A 12,520-nucleotide genomic window follows, 5' to 3' on the forward strand; every position below is an offset into this window, starting at 1 on the left:
ATCGTAAAATGTATGCATTTAGCCATGTTGCCTTTTCTCTAACCAAGTTTTCAGGTCAACATGTACAACTTGCTATTTCTTTTAATTATACAAGAAATTATCATGTAACCTTTTTTTCTCCCCCCACCCCCACCAAGATTGCTATCACAGCCATAAATAGATGTATATGTATATATATATATGAATACATATGTAAAATTATTCTGTACCTCAGTTTTTTCTGTGGATGCAGATGGCGTCTTCCTTCATAGGTCCTTTGTAGTTAATTTGGAAGCGAATATCAACTTTTTTTGAGACAGTGAGGTGTGCCCTCATGCATATGTCTATGTTCCCACTACCAATGCAGACCACGACTTACTCTGGAACTTGGAGTCTCATAAACTTACTTGAAGTGGTTCAAACAAATGAATGAGCATTTATTGTATGGCAAACACTATGCTAACTGCTGAGAATAAAAATACAAGCAAAAAGACAGTCGGTTCCTGCCCTCAAGGAGCTTATATTGTGATGGGGAAGGAACGCTCTTAAAAGGGAGCTGAAAAGAGGGTGGGGAGGAAGAACCTTCCTGGTCTCGGTCCGAGAGTCAGAACAGAGCTGTTGTTTGTCCTTTCTGGAACAGGACCATGACCCCAGGAAAGTGATGTCATGACTTGCAAGCGAATTGGATTTAAGAGGCCTTACTTTCTCCAAGGGAGCCATCGGGGTCCAGTGGCTAGATAGATATCAGGATGATGGGAGATGGCCCTGGATGCAGTGCAAGACCTTGGCCTTTTTTAAGCTCAGGTTGTTTCCAGGTCTCAGTTTGTCTGAAGCAAACCCCATTCAGTGATCAAAAGAATGAGGCAAAGAATGCTCTCTTTTACCTAGTCAATAAAAGGCAATCAATCTGGGAGGGGAAGACTCTCAGGGTTTCTGGCCAAAACAGAAACCATTGTTATTTATGCTTACTCTGCACCCAAACAATAACTAAATAAGACTGGACTGGGACCTATTGTCGGCCAATCAAGGAGAGCCAGAGGGGTTTGGGTTTAAGGCATGGTCCTTAAAAGAGAAATTGACCCAGCCAATCCCAAGATATCTTGTGAGGTTTCAGTGATCAAAATTTATATTCCTTTGGCAGACCACCTGCAGGTAAGGGTATGATTTTCCCTAAATGGACAGAGGGAGAGGAAGGAAGGAAGGAAGGAAGGAAGGAAGGAAGGAAGGAAGGAAGGAAGGAAGGAAGGAAGGAAGGAAGGGAGGGAGGGAGGGAGGGAGGAAGGGAAGGAACTGTGTTGCCCAACTGGAATTGTCCTACTGGTATTTACAGGTTGTCAGCAGCAGAGCTGAAAGAGCAGCGAAGGCTGGCTGACCTAAGCACTTCCTCAAATGGAGGTACGGGGAAAAATTCACTAATAGAAGAAGGACGCCGCAGGGTGGAGGGATCTTTCAGGGTGAGAAGGCAGTTGAGGCATTGTGGCAAGGTCTTCATGTGGCACCCAAAGTCCCTGGCGTCAGGGACAGACCTGGGAGAGGACGAGCTTGCTCAGGGTTGGATGGGCAGTATCTGGTGGCAAACCCCAATGAGGAGGCTCCCTCGGGGCCTCTTGGGCACTTTAGTTCTTGGAACTCTCCATTGCTTTGTAATAGCTCTTAAATCATTTGCTCCCCTTTGGGAGGTAGCTTGGTGAGAGGAAGGACCGCTGGACCACAGAGCCAGAAGACCCTGTTTGAATCCATGGTCCTCCTGAATATGTACAAGTCACTTCACCTCTCTCAGACTCAGTTTCCTTATCTGTAAACTGTACATACTAATATTTCTGCAGTCCCTTCCTCCCAGGCTGTGCACCTTACTCCATGGGCTCTGAATACCCTGCGTTGATTACACTAAATGGCTTTTCAAACAAGAATATGAGAGTGCTCTGGATTCAAGGTTCATCTCTGACCTTGAGGAAGTTACTTGACCCCTCAGGCAACTCTGTCATTACCCAACAGGGTTCTTGGACAAGTCAGAGTCAGTCAGTAACATTTATTAAGTACCTACTATGTGCCAAGCTCGGTAATACGTGCTGGGGATACCAAAAAAGAATGAGTCCCTGTCCTCAAACTGCTCACAATCTAATGGGGAAAATCACTCTCTGGGCCTTTGTTTTTTCAAGACTGTTAGCAGATGGCCTCTGAGGTCTCTTCTAACTCTAAATCTAAGATCTGATAAATCACTTCATTTCCCTGGGCCTCAGTTTCCTTTTCTGTAAAGTGAAGGGGTTGGAGCAGTTGACATCTGAGGACCCTTTTCAGTTTGTTTGAACTTAAGTCTTGTGTGGTTGGAATTAAAATGAAACTCTGTGTGTGTGTGTGTGTGTGTGTGTGTGTGTGTGTGTGTTTAAGGACTATTTCAATAAACAGGTGACACCAGTGATCCTCTCTTTTATAGCCAGGAAATGGAAAACACTTCTGAGAAAACAAGACAGTGATTTCCCAGTTCCCAAAGTGTATTGAGGAGCAACAGCTTCCAGGAGACATTCCCTAGGAGGCTTGTTTGCTCCTAAAGTAATCCGGGTTGGCATCAGATGAAAATAAAGACTGCTTGTTCTTCATTCTCTTATTTGATCAAAGTTGTAGAGCTGGAAAGGACCTCAGAGGCACTTTAGCACAACCTCCTTATTTTACAGATGGGAATCGTGTGGTACAGAGAGGAGAAATGACATGACCGGGCCAGAATTTTAACCCAGGTGTTTTGACTCTTAGGCCAAAGCTCTTTCCTCTGTCCCATACTCTCTCCCAGGAAGTGTTAGGTGGCAATCTTCCAGATTTATAGAATTCCAGCTCCAGCCAACAGTGTGAGAGAGCTTAATGATTTCATCCTCTCTGTCTCTTTCTGTCTGTCTCTGTCTCTCTCCAGAGGCAATCAGGGTTAAGTGACTTGCCCAGGGTCACTTGCCCAGACACTGGCAAGTGTCTGAGGTCATATTTGAACTCAGATCCTCCTGACTCTAGGGTTGGTACTCTATCTACCAAATTACCAATGAGTTCATTCTCATCTCATATGTGACATAATTATTATTACATGAGATTCTGGAACTGACAGCAAATGAGGAAATCATTTTCATTTTACAAGTTAATCATTTTTAAGAGAATGAAGCTACTTTCCTACAGTGCAAAGAATCTGGAGGCATATACACTATATACCCAGGAATTTACCAATTAATGTTGATGAAGAGCCCAGGCTCAGGAGTCAGAAGCTCAGGGTTCAAATCCCACCTTTAACACTGGATAATCTTGCGCAAATCCCTTATCAGATGTCCCTGCAGGCTTCAGGTTCCTTATTTATAAAAGGGGGGGGGGGGGGGGACTAACTGACTTCTGAGGTCCTTTCCTGCTCTAAGGGTCCTGTATATCTTTGGATAAGTCATTTAATTTCTGTGGGCCTCAGTTTCCTCACCTATAAAATAAAGGGATTGACTTAGATGGCCCCATAAATCCTGGAAGACAGGGACTGATTTTTTTCCTTCTTTGTATCTCCAGTACTTGCCACCACATCGGTGTATAATAAGTACTTGTTAACTTAATGTTCCTTCCATCTCTAAAGCTATGGTCTGTATATTTCTTGGGTCTTGTTAGCTAAATCTGATCTATATAAGGGGGGGGGAAGGAATTAATTTAAACCTTTTACAGTTAAAATTTTTGACAAGCTATTCATTTTTTAAAATAATTTTTCTAAATAATTTTTAAAAGTCAGAACTTTGTTGTTGTTGGGTTTTTGTTTTTTGTTTTGTTTTTTTTTTGGTGCAGATGAGTTACCGAAGGGTTAAGAGAAAAGGAGAAGACAAGAATCTGGAGGTAAGAAAAGCCTCCATTCTTCATGGGCCTCCCATCTTTCCAGGAAGGGAAGTACTTTGACTGTAGCCCCTTCTGAGCTGGTCAGGAGGGAATTCATTTCCCAGCTGTTTTCTATTCATTTTTGTTAGTCTTTGCTCCCACGGTCTAATGGCAAACACCGGATCTCAGCGCCTACAACGCTGCTCCCCAATTGCATAGCTTGGCTCATGGGTGACTCATAGGCAGGATACAGCGAACCACCTCCTGTAACAGCTGGCCAGATGTCACTGCCCATTGACTGGACACCACAACATCTGGAGCTTCAGACAGCAGCAGGCAGGGGGAAAATGAGCAGAGTTCTGCTTTCATGAGGGAAGGGAAGGCACCAGTGTGAATTAAAGAAATCCCTCTTTTTTTTAAAAAAAAAAGTGATATTGATACGTTTTGTTTTTACATCACCTACACATCTCCCATCTCCTTCCCTCCTCCCCTCAGAGCAACATCTCTTAGAAGGATGAAAACAACAACAAAAAAATGAATCGTTCAGCAAAACTAACCAACATTAAAAAAAAAAAGAAGTCCTGATGTTACTGGCAATGTTTGTTCCACACCCAAACCTCTCCATATCTGCCAACAAACTGGGGGAGGTGACTTTTCTTATCATCTTTATAACCAGCTAGATGCAGGAGTGGATGGAGCTCTAGACTGGGAGTCAAGAAAACTTGAGTGCCAATCCTGCACCCAACACTTCCTAGCCATGCAACCCAGAGCAAGTCACCTAACCTCTTTCAGACTCTGTTTCATCATCTGTAAAATGGATATAATAATATTTATAGAATAATAATACTTGAGGCAGTTGGATCTGGAGTCAGGAATACCCAAGTCCATATCCTGACTCAGACATTACTAGTGCCTTGAGCAACTCATCTAGTCTTTTCTCTGCCTCAGTTTCTTCATCTGTAAGTTGGGGATAATAATAGTGCCTTCCTTGCAGAGTTGTGGTGAGGAATACATGAAATAACATACGTAAAGCACTTGTACATCTTATTAATATTGTACCTTCATTTTACAGATAGTAGAACTGAGACCCAGAGATATGTGACTTACCTGAGGTCACTTGGGTGGTAAGTGACAGAACCTCAGAGCATTGTGTCTATCCATAATAAGCATTTAAATGTTTGTTGATCAACTGTTAATATGTTGTGGGAGATTCTAGAACAATAAGAGACACAGGACTTACTCTGAAGGATTATTAATCTAACTAGATACTAACATTTAATAAGGAATTAGAGAATGCTTCTTTGGTTGGTTTCAGTTGTGTGACCCCTTTTGGGGGTTTTCCTTTTCCTTTCCTTTTCCAGCTTATTTTACATATGAGGAAACTGAGGCAAACAGGCTGAAGTGACTTACCCAGGGTTCCACAGGTAGGATGTATCTTGGGCTGAATTTGAACTCAGGGTCTTCCTGACTCCACTCTTTCCTCTGCACCACCTACAAGTCTTAGAGAATACTACACAACTATAACTACATTACTCAGAAGGAAGAGATTACTTGGTGTCAGAGTAGTGGGGAAGATTCCATAGAGGAGATAAAACTTTCTTTTAAAATTAATTAACTAATTACTTACACAAGAATTTATTCTCTCTCCTTCCAATTGTCTCCAACTTCTAATTGAAAAATAAAAGAAGAAAAAGAAAATTTCCATAACAAATATACGTAGTTAAGCCCAACAAATCCCCACATTCGATGTGTCCAAAAATGGACGTCTCATATTGCATCTGGAATCTATCCCCTCTATTACCAAAGTGTGGTAAGGGCAGCTGGATGGTACAGTGGATAGAGCTTCAGCCCGCCCAACTTCATCTCTCCCAAGTCATAGCTCCTCATTGCTGTGAGCAGAGCTCACAGATTTCAAGTTAGACGAGCCCTTAGAAATCATCTAGTTCTTGTGTAAAGGCAATTTAATCCGAACCCCTCCCCATAAAGGCAAACTCAGAGGGCTCACCCAGGGTAGCAAGCAGCAAAACTGGAGTTGGAACCCTGGGGTCAAGAATCCTAATCCAGTGGTCTATTCATTGCACCACACTGTCTCTCTCGCCATCCTCCCTTCCTCCCTCCCTCCCTCCCTCCCTCTCTCTCTCTCTCTCTCTCTCTCTCTCTCCCTCCTTCTCTCTCTCTCTCTCTCTCTCTCTCCCCTTCTCTTTTGTGACACGTGGGAAGCTCCCCTTTCTTTGCTATACTTTGCCTACATTGATAGTTTTTCGACCCAGGGAGCATCTGGGGTTCCTCACTTCCAAACTATACTTTGCAAACCATAATATACAACTCTCTATCTTTCCAGAGGAAATTTTGGTCATATCAGAGCTATAACTAGGGCAGGTTGCTTGGGACTTTGTCGCAGGAAGTCAAAATTTAGAAGGTAAGGGCAACTCTTGCAGTTCGACAGCCTAGATGCCATGAAGCTTAACAGTAGCTAGTGAGAATCCATAACACAGGGGAACAGATTTCATTGTCTATGCTGGACACAATACCAGTAAGTTCCAGGGTGGCCCACCCCAATACTACTCCAGTCTGCCTTTTCTTGCAATTAAGGAAAAGCCCAGACACAGGCATGATGGCTTGTTTGGTTCTTCTGATCTCCTCCTTGTATTGATTTCCTTTATATTAATTATGTACATAATTATATATGATTGTGGTATTCTTGTATTGGTTTTCTGTGTCTAGAATTATATAGGATTGTGGCATCTCCTCTGAGAGAATGGAAGCTCATTGAGAGTAAGGGCTATTTCATTTTTGTTTCGGTATCACTCGTCAACATGCCTGGCACATAGTAAATACTTAATAAAAGATTGTAGGTTTATTTTTTAGTGTTTTTGAGTGCCTTGTAGTGTGAGGCACAGCCTTCCATGTCACTCCCTGGTTACACTGCCCCTACTTGGACCACCCATCACGTCCACCTCTTCTCCATCAGTAAGCTGGGCTCTGTCCCTGTCTGGGTCCTTGACCTCTTGTAAGTGTCTTTCGGAGGACTGGTCCTCCACAGCCTGGCGCCCTCCATGAGATGTCTCAGATTACTGTACCAAGCTCTCTTCTTCAAGTGCTCTCTGTCTGTTTGTCGCCCTCTGCTAGGAGCTAGGGCTAACGGGAAAACAGCTCTACCCTCAAGAAGCTTACATTTTACAGTGAGAGAGGAAGGAACAACAGGCATGTAAAAAAAATGAATACAAACTACATACAACCATGAGTTCTAACATCACACTTTTTTAATATTTAAAATCAGACTTTTTGATGTGAGGTGGCACAGTGGATTGAACTCCAGACCTGGAGTCAGGAAGACCTGAGTCCAAATGTAATTGGGAAATAATTAGCAAAATAAATGAAAATACAAGAAAACATTATGTTTGAAAACTAAGTCAATATATATCCTGTAGGGATCCTAATGTACAGATCAGTGGCCTCTGTTTCTAGTTGATTTTGACATGACTGCTCTGGGCAGCTAGTTAAGAGAAAGATAATGACCTGTATTGGTGGAGGCACGTTGTTTGCCTGAAGTTCCTTCTTCCGATGAGGATAATAGATTCAGTTCCTATCCACTGTAAGAGATGACTCTCCGTATCTTAGGGCTGAGAGATGGAGCTCTGACTCTTAACGTAGAGGATGGGATTAGGTGAAAGAGTATAGCAAGAACTGTATTGAAACAAAAACTAGCAATGACAGTTTATTTTAAATTTAAAAAATAAATACAAAGTCATTTCAGGAGAGGCAGAGAACTGACAGCTGGGGGATCAGTCGAGTTCTTGCTGATAATATCCTGCTGCCTCCTTACACCCACTATGTTTCTATCTGTTTCCCTTTGAGTCACCTACAATTTTGGTTATTCAGAGATGATAGTTTTCTATGATTCACAGACATGTGGCATCACCAAGAGAATTTAGAGGATTGGTTTTGAGGTCAGGGAGCAGTTTGGGATAATTGGATACCCTGAAGAAGAGTTTCCTGACTGTGATCCCCCTCCCTTCTTCCTCCTCTCCAGTTCAGGGACCAGCCTATACATGATCTTTCTGTAGGCTACACCAAAGCTACACCTCCAGTTGGATTAGCTCAATGGACCAATTACATGCTGTAGTCTGGACAACAAGTATTAATCTTCATCTGTTTATATTTGCTGATGTAGATGGTTCATAGGGTCATAGATTTAGAGGAGGAAGAGACATTAGAAGTCCCTGAATCCAACTTCTCCCTTTTACAGTTGAGGAAACTGAGCATATTGACTTATCTGAGATGGCACAGTTAATAAAGTGTCTGATGTAAAAGTTGAATTCAGGTCTTCCTAACTCCAAATTCAGCATTCTACCCACTACAGTGTACACCATGCTGCCCACCTTTTTGAGTGTCTTTGCAGCTCTTTGAGGTGGCCCTATGTAATCAGTTAGCAAACAAGTATTTATTAAGCTCTTACTGTGTTCCAGGTAAGTATTCTGTCACGTGCTAAGGATGCCAGAAAAAGGTATGTGTATCTGTATGTGTGCACATACATACGTGTATGTATGTATACATACACGTATGTATGTATGTATATAGTATATATAATGTGTATATATACATATACTCACACACATATATAGTGTATATGTGTATATATATATGTATGTGTGTGTGTATATATATATATATATATATATATATATAAAAATATATATTTTTGGGGGGGTAGAGAAGGAAGGGTTTGCTTACTGCAATCAATACAACGTCCTCTGAGAAAAAGGGACAGCTAACTAACCTCACCATCCACGAAAGAATGAAAGAATTCCTCTTTCATACCAATTTTGACTCTGTGGCAGAGTCCACCCTTGGATGAACATCTGTCTCCCAGTTTTTTGTTTCCTTTGATATTCCTTACAAGTAGGGATTGTTTCATTCTTTGGACTTATATTCCTAGGACCTAGTGGTGTGCCTGACACATAGAAGGTACTTAATCAATACTTGATTGACTGCTAATCAGTGCACCATCGAACATTATCTCTGTGCTTGCATCTCTTGAGTAACCTTGTATGCTCTTAGCACATGCACCAGAGCCAACTTGCGGGAGGAAAGTCTTTGAGTCTACATTTTACTCTTTGGAGCCAAATTTTGTTTGGTTTTATTCATGCCTTGTATCTTTATTTTGAAATATCCCTTCTGCCTGTAACAAGGATTAAAGGAAAAAAGAGAAAAAAAAGACCTAGCAAACCCAACGCTGATTAAGCCTGATAGGATATGCACTATACTACACCCATAGTCCACCTCTCCAATGAAACAAATGAGGAGTCAAATTTTTAAAACATTAATCAGCAAATGAGAAGCACAATGAAATCTTGTACTCCATTCCTGTGACTGAAAATGTGATCTTACATAGAAAACCATGTGCCAAAACTTGCCTGCTTCTCATATGTTTAACACATATCCTTGAAATGCGTATAGATTGTTTTTATACCTAAAAGCTAACATTTAAGTAGCACTTACTAGTGAAGCACTTTACAATCATTATCTCATCTGTTTGATCTCATAAAGATTTTACAGTGAGAAGAAATCAGTCAAGCAAGTTGAAAGTTACCGATAACCTTTCAAAAACATTTTTTATAAGCAATAATGCCATAGGGTTTTTTTTTTGGGGGGGGGGGGGGTGTTGTAATCATTGGTGTCTTCTGCTTTGAGATTTCTTTTTAAAATCAGTCTTTTAGTGTTTTCAAAATTGCTATCTCTTCCAGAACAGATTTATTCTCTGTCTACTTGACCCACTTTACCCTCTTTTCGAAAGTTCCTTACTTTATGTTGTCTTTGGACGTTGGTTACTGGGATATTAAAGTTTGAATATAGTATTCCCACTATCACTGATGGTAAGAATAGACTGCTGTAGAAATATTGGCAAATCTGTTCCATTTTTCATCTTCTTATCATGCTCCAGTTTTATCTGAAAAAGCTCTTATGATGAGCTTTCCATAAACTTGTCTTGCCCTCTATATATTAGCATTGTTTTTTGAAGCAATACTCTTAATAATATTCTGTCCTCTAGTTTTTCAAGAGAGTTTAGATGCTAAATTGATCTTGCCGTAGGCTGCCATGTGGAGATCAAGCATTTGCTGGTGGAGATGGTTTCTGGGCTCCCTTGTCTTTCTGGATGTGACAATTGCTTTACATTGGTTAAACATTACAGGAGATACTGACAATCAGAAAATGCGTCTTTTTCTCTTTCCACGTTCCATTACTTAAAGTCAGCAGTTTATTTAAATACTCTGGATTGGAGCTGTCATAGTCACATCCAGCGTCTCCTCATCTTATTCTTGGCGTCTGATTTGCTGTGATTTTTTGACCTTCATTCTAACTGGTCAATGGTCTGACTACATGTACACACGTACATGCACACATACACAGAGCTCATTTGGAAATGACTCCCACATCAGTAACTAGTCATTTCCTGTCTATTATAATGTAGTTGGTCTCTTCTCTTCCTTCTGTCCTTTTCTTTTAAATTGTGTCATTGCTTTCTGCTTATCATGGTCATTGACTTCCATCTCTCTTCTTGAAGAAAGAATTCATGACATATAGTCAAGAAGCTTCTGAGTAATCTACATATCTGTGCTGCATTTCCTTTTAAAATCCTAAACCATATTTTCTTTTTAAACAAATTTTAATTTAAGGAGTAAAAGAGGCATTTCCACAACATAGTTCAATAAAAAGGTGATTGCACATGAAATTGCAAATCCACTATGCATAACTTGCTATTCCTTTCAAATATACAATGAAATTATCCTGTAAATTTCTTTTTTTCTCATAAACCATACTTTCCAATATGTATCTTCTCACCTTTGCAATGAAATTCCTAAATGTGAATGGTATATGGTTGGTTAGTTGTTGTCCTTTGTCTTCAAAGAGAACCAAAATGGCATCACCATGAAAAGTGAAATTTCAGTGTGTCTGACTGCATCTGATGAGACCAATTCAAGCTCAGAATGCTCTGCCACAGGTTGGGCACAGATAGTCCGTGTGAATATTTGGGGTGGGTACCCCAAATTTGGGCATCCGGCATTTACTTTGCTCAAAGAGCACAACACCCTTTCTGATGTGGGCATGCCATGCTGAGCGATCCTGTGCCAGTATCTCCCATGTTGCACAGTCAAATCCAAAGTTCTTGAGAGAGACCTGGAGAGTGTCCTTGTATCACTTCTCCTGGCCACCACGTGATCTCCTGCCCCATGCGAGTTCTCCATAAAATAGTCTTTTTGGCGAGCATACATTTTGCATTCAAACAATGTGGCCAGTCCATTAGAATTGTGCTCTCTGAAACATTCATTGAATACTTGGCTGTTCAACTCGAGCAAGGACTTCAGTGTCTGGTACCTTATCCTGCCAGGGGAGATCCTCAGATCCTCAGAATCTTCCTAAGAATTCAAATGGAAGTGATTCAGTTTCCTGGCATGGTGCTGGTAGACTTTCACAGGCATGCAACAATGAGGTCAACACAACGGCTCCGTAGACCTTCAGTTTGGTAGTCAGTCTAATACCTCTTCTGTCCCAAACTTTTCTTTGGAGCTTCCCAAACACTGAGGTAGCTCTGGCAATGCATGCATCAACCTCATTGTCAATGTGTACATCTCTGGAAAGTACACTACCAAGGTAAGTAAACTTATCCACAGAATTCAAAACTTCTCCATTTGTTGTAACTGATGGTTCCACATATAGATGGTGTGGTAGTGACTGATGAACCACCTGTGCTTTCTTGGTGTTAATTATTTAGCACAGACAGCCAACAGAGAATTGATCCATACTTTGTTGCATCTCAGCTTCAGAGGCTGCATTGGGTGCGCAATCATCTGCAAATAGAAAATCATGCACCAACATTCTGACATTTACAAGGTAGGGAGACCATTGCTCATACAAAAGCTGACTGAAATTTTCCAGGTTATATGACAAGAGGAGGTTATACTCCAGCAGTTCAAGGATTTTCCATCTCTACAAGGGTCAAGGGAATAGATTATCCTGCAACAATCACAGGGGGTCTCTCTCTTAGTCATTACTGGCAAAGTTCTTGCTAGAGTCTTCCTTAATGGGCTGATCTGGAAGATGGTCATATACCTGAGAGTCAGTGTGGCTTCAGAAAAGGCCAAGGAACAGTTGATATGGTGTTTGCTGCCCAACAACTCCAGGAAAAATGCCACAAGCAGAACAGAGGTCTGGACACAACGTTTGCAGATCTGACCAAGGCCTTTGACACTGTTAGTCATGAGGGCTTATGGAAAATTATGTCAAAATTTGGTTGCCCAAAGAAGTGCATCAATATAGCACATCAATTTCATGATGGCATGTGCCCGAGTTCTGGGTAATGGACAATGCTCTCGTGCCTTCCCAGTCACCAGTGGAGTGAAACAGGGCTGTGTGCTTGCTCCCATGCTTTTTAGTATGGTGTTTTCAACCATGTTGACAGATGCTTTCAATGAGGATAAACATGGCAACAAGGTCAACTACCATACTGATGGTAAGTTCTTCAGTTTGAAAAGGCTACAAGTTAAGACCAAAATAGAATGGTATATAAACTTAGTTTGGAGGATTTTATCAAGTTCTTCCGAGACTTTCCCTCCTCTTTTACCCTCTGTAACAAACCAGAGGGTCATAGCATTGGAACTGGAAAGGGCTTTATAGGATATAAAATCCAACCCCTTTATTTTACAGATGAGGAGACTGAGGC

The 12,520-nt window shown here is 41.2% G+C and overlaps 1 long non-coding RNA gene across 2 annotated transcripts; it reads left to right on the forward strand.

Annotated features, from left to right (window-relative positions):
• The first annotated feature begins 1,034 nt into the window (after window positions 1-1,034).
• LOC140504149 (uncharacterized) lies at window positions 1,035-5,903 on the forward strand. 2 transcript variants are annotated; one of them, XR_011966977.1, is made up of 4 exons: window positions 1,035-1,131; window positions 1,310-1,374; window positions 3,772-3,819; window positions 3,948-5,903. It is a non-coding gene; the product is annotated as an uncharacterized lncRNA (long non-coding RNA). The 2 variants fall into 2 exon arrangements; XR_011966976.1 differs by having other exon boundaries at window positions 3,772-5,903.
• The last annotated feature ends 6,617 nt before the right edge of the window (window positions 5,904-12,520 follow it).

This window comes from Notamacropus eugenii, chromosome 5 (genome assembly GCF_028372415.1).
Source record: "Notamacropus eugenii isolate mMacEug1 chromosome 5, mMacEug1.pri_v2, whole genome shotgun sequence".
In the NCBI taxonomy this organism is placed as follows: domain Eukaryota; kingdom Metazoa; phylum Chordata; class Mammalia; order Diprotodontia; family Macropodidae; genus Notamacropus; species Notamacropus eugenii.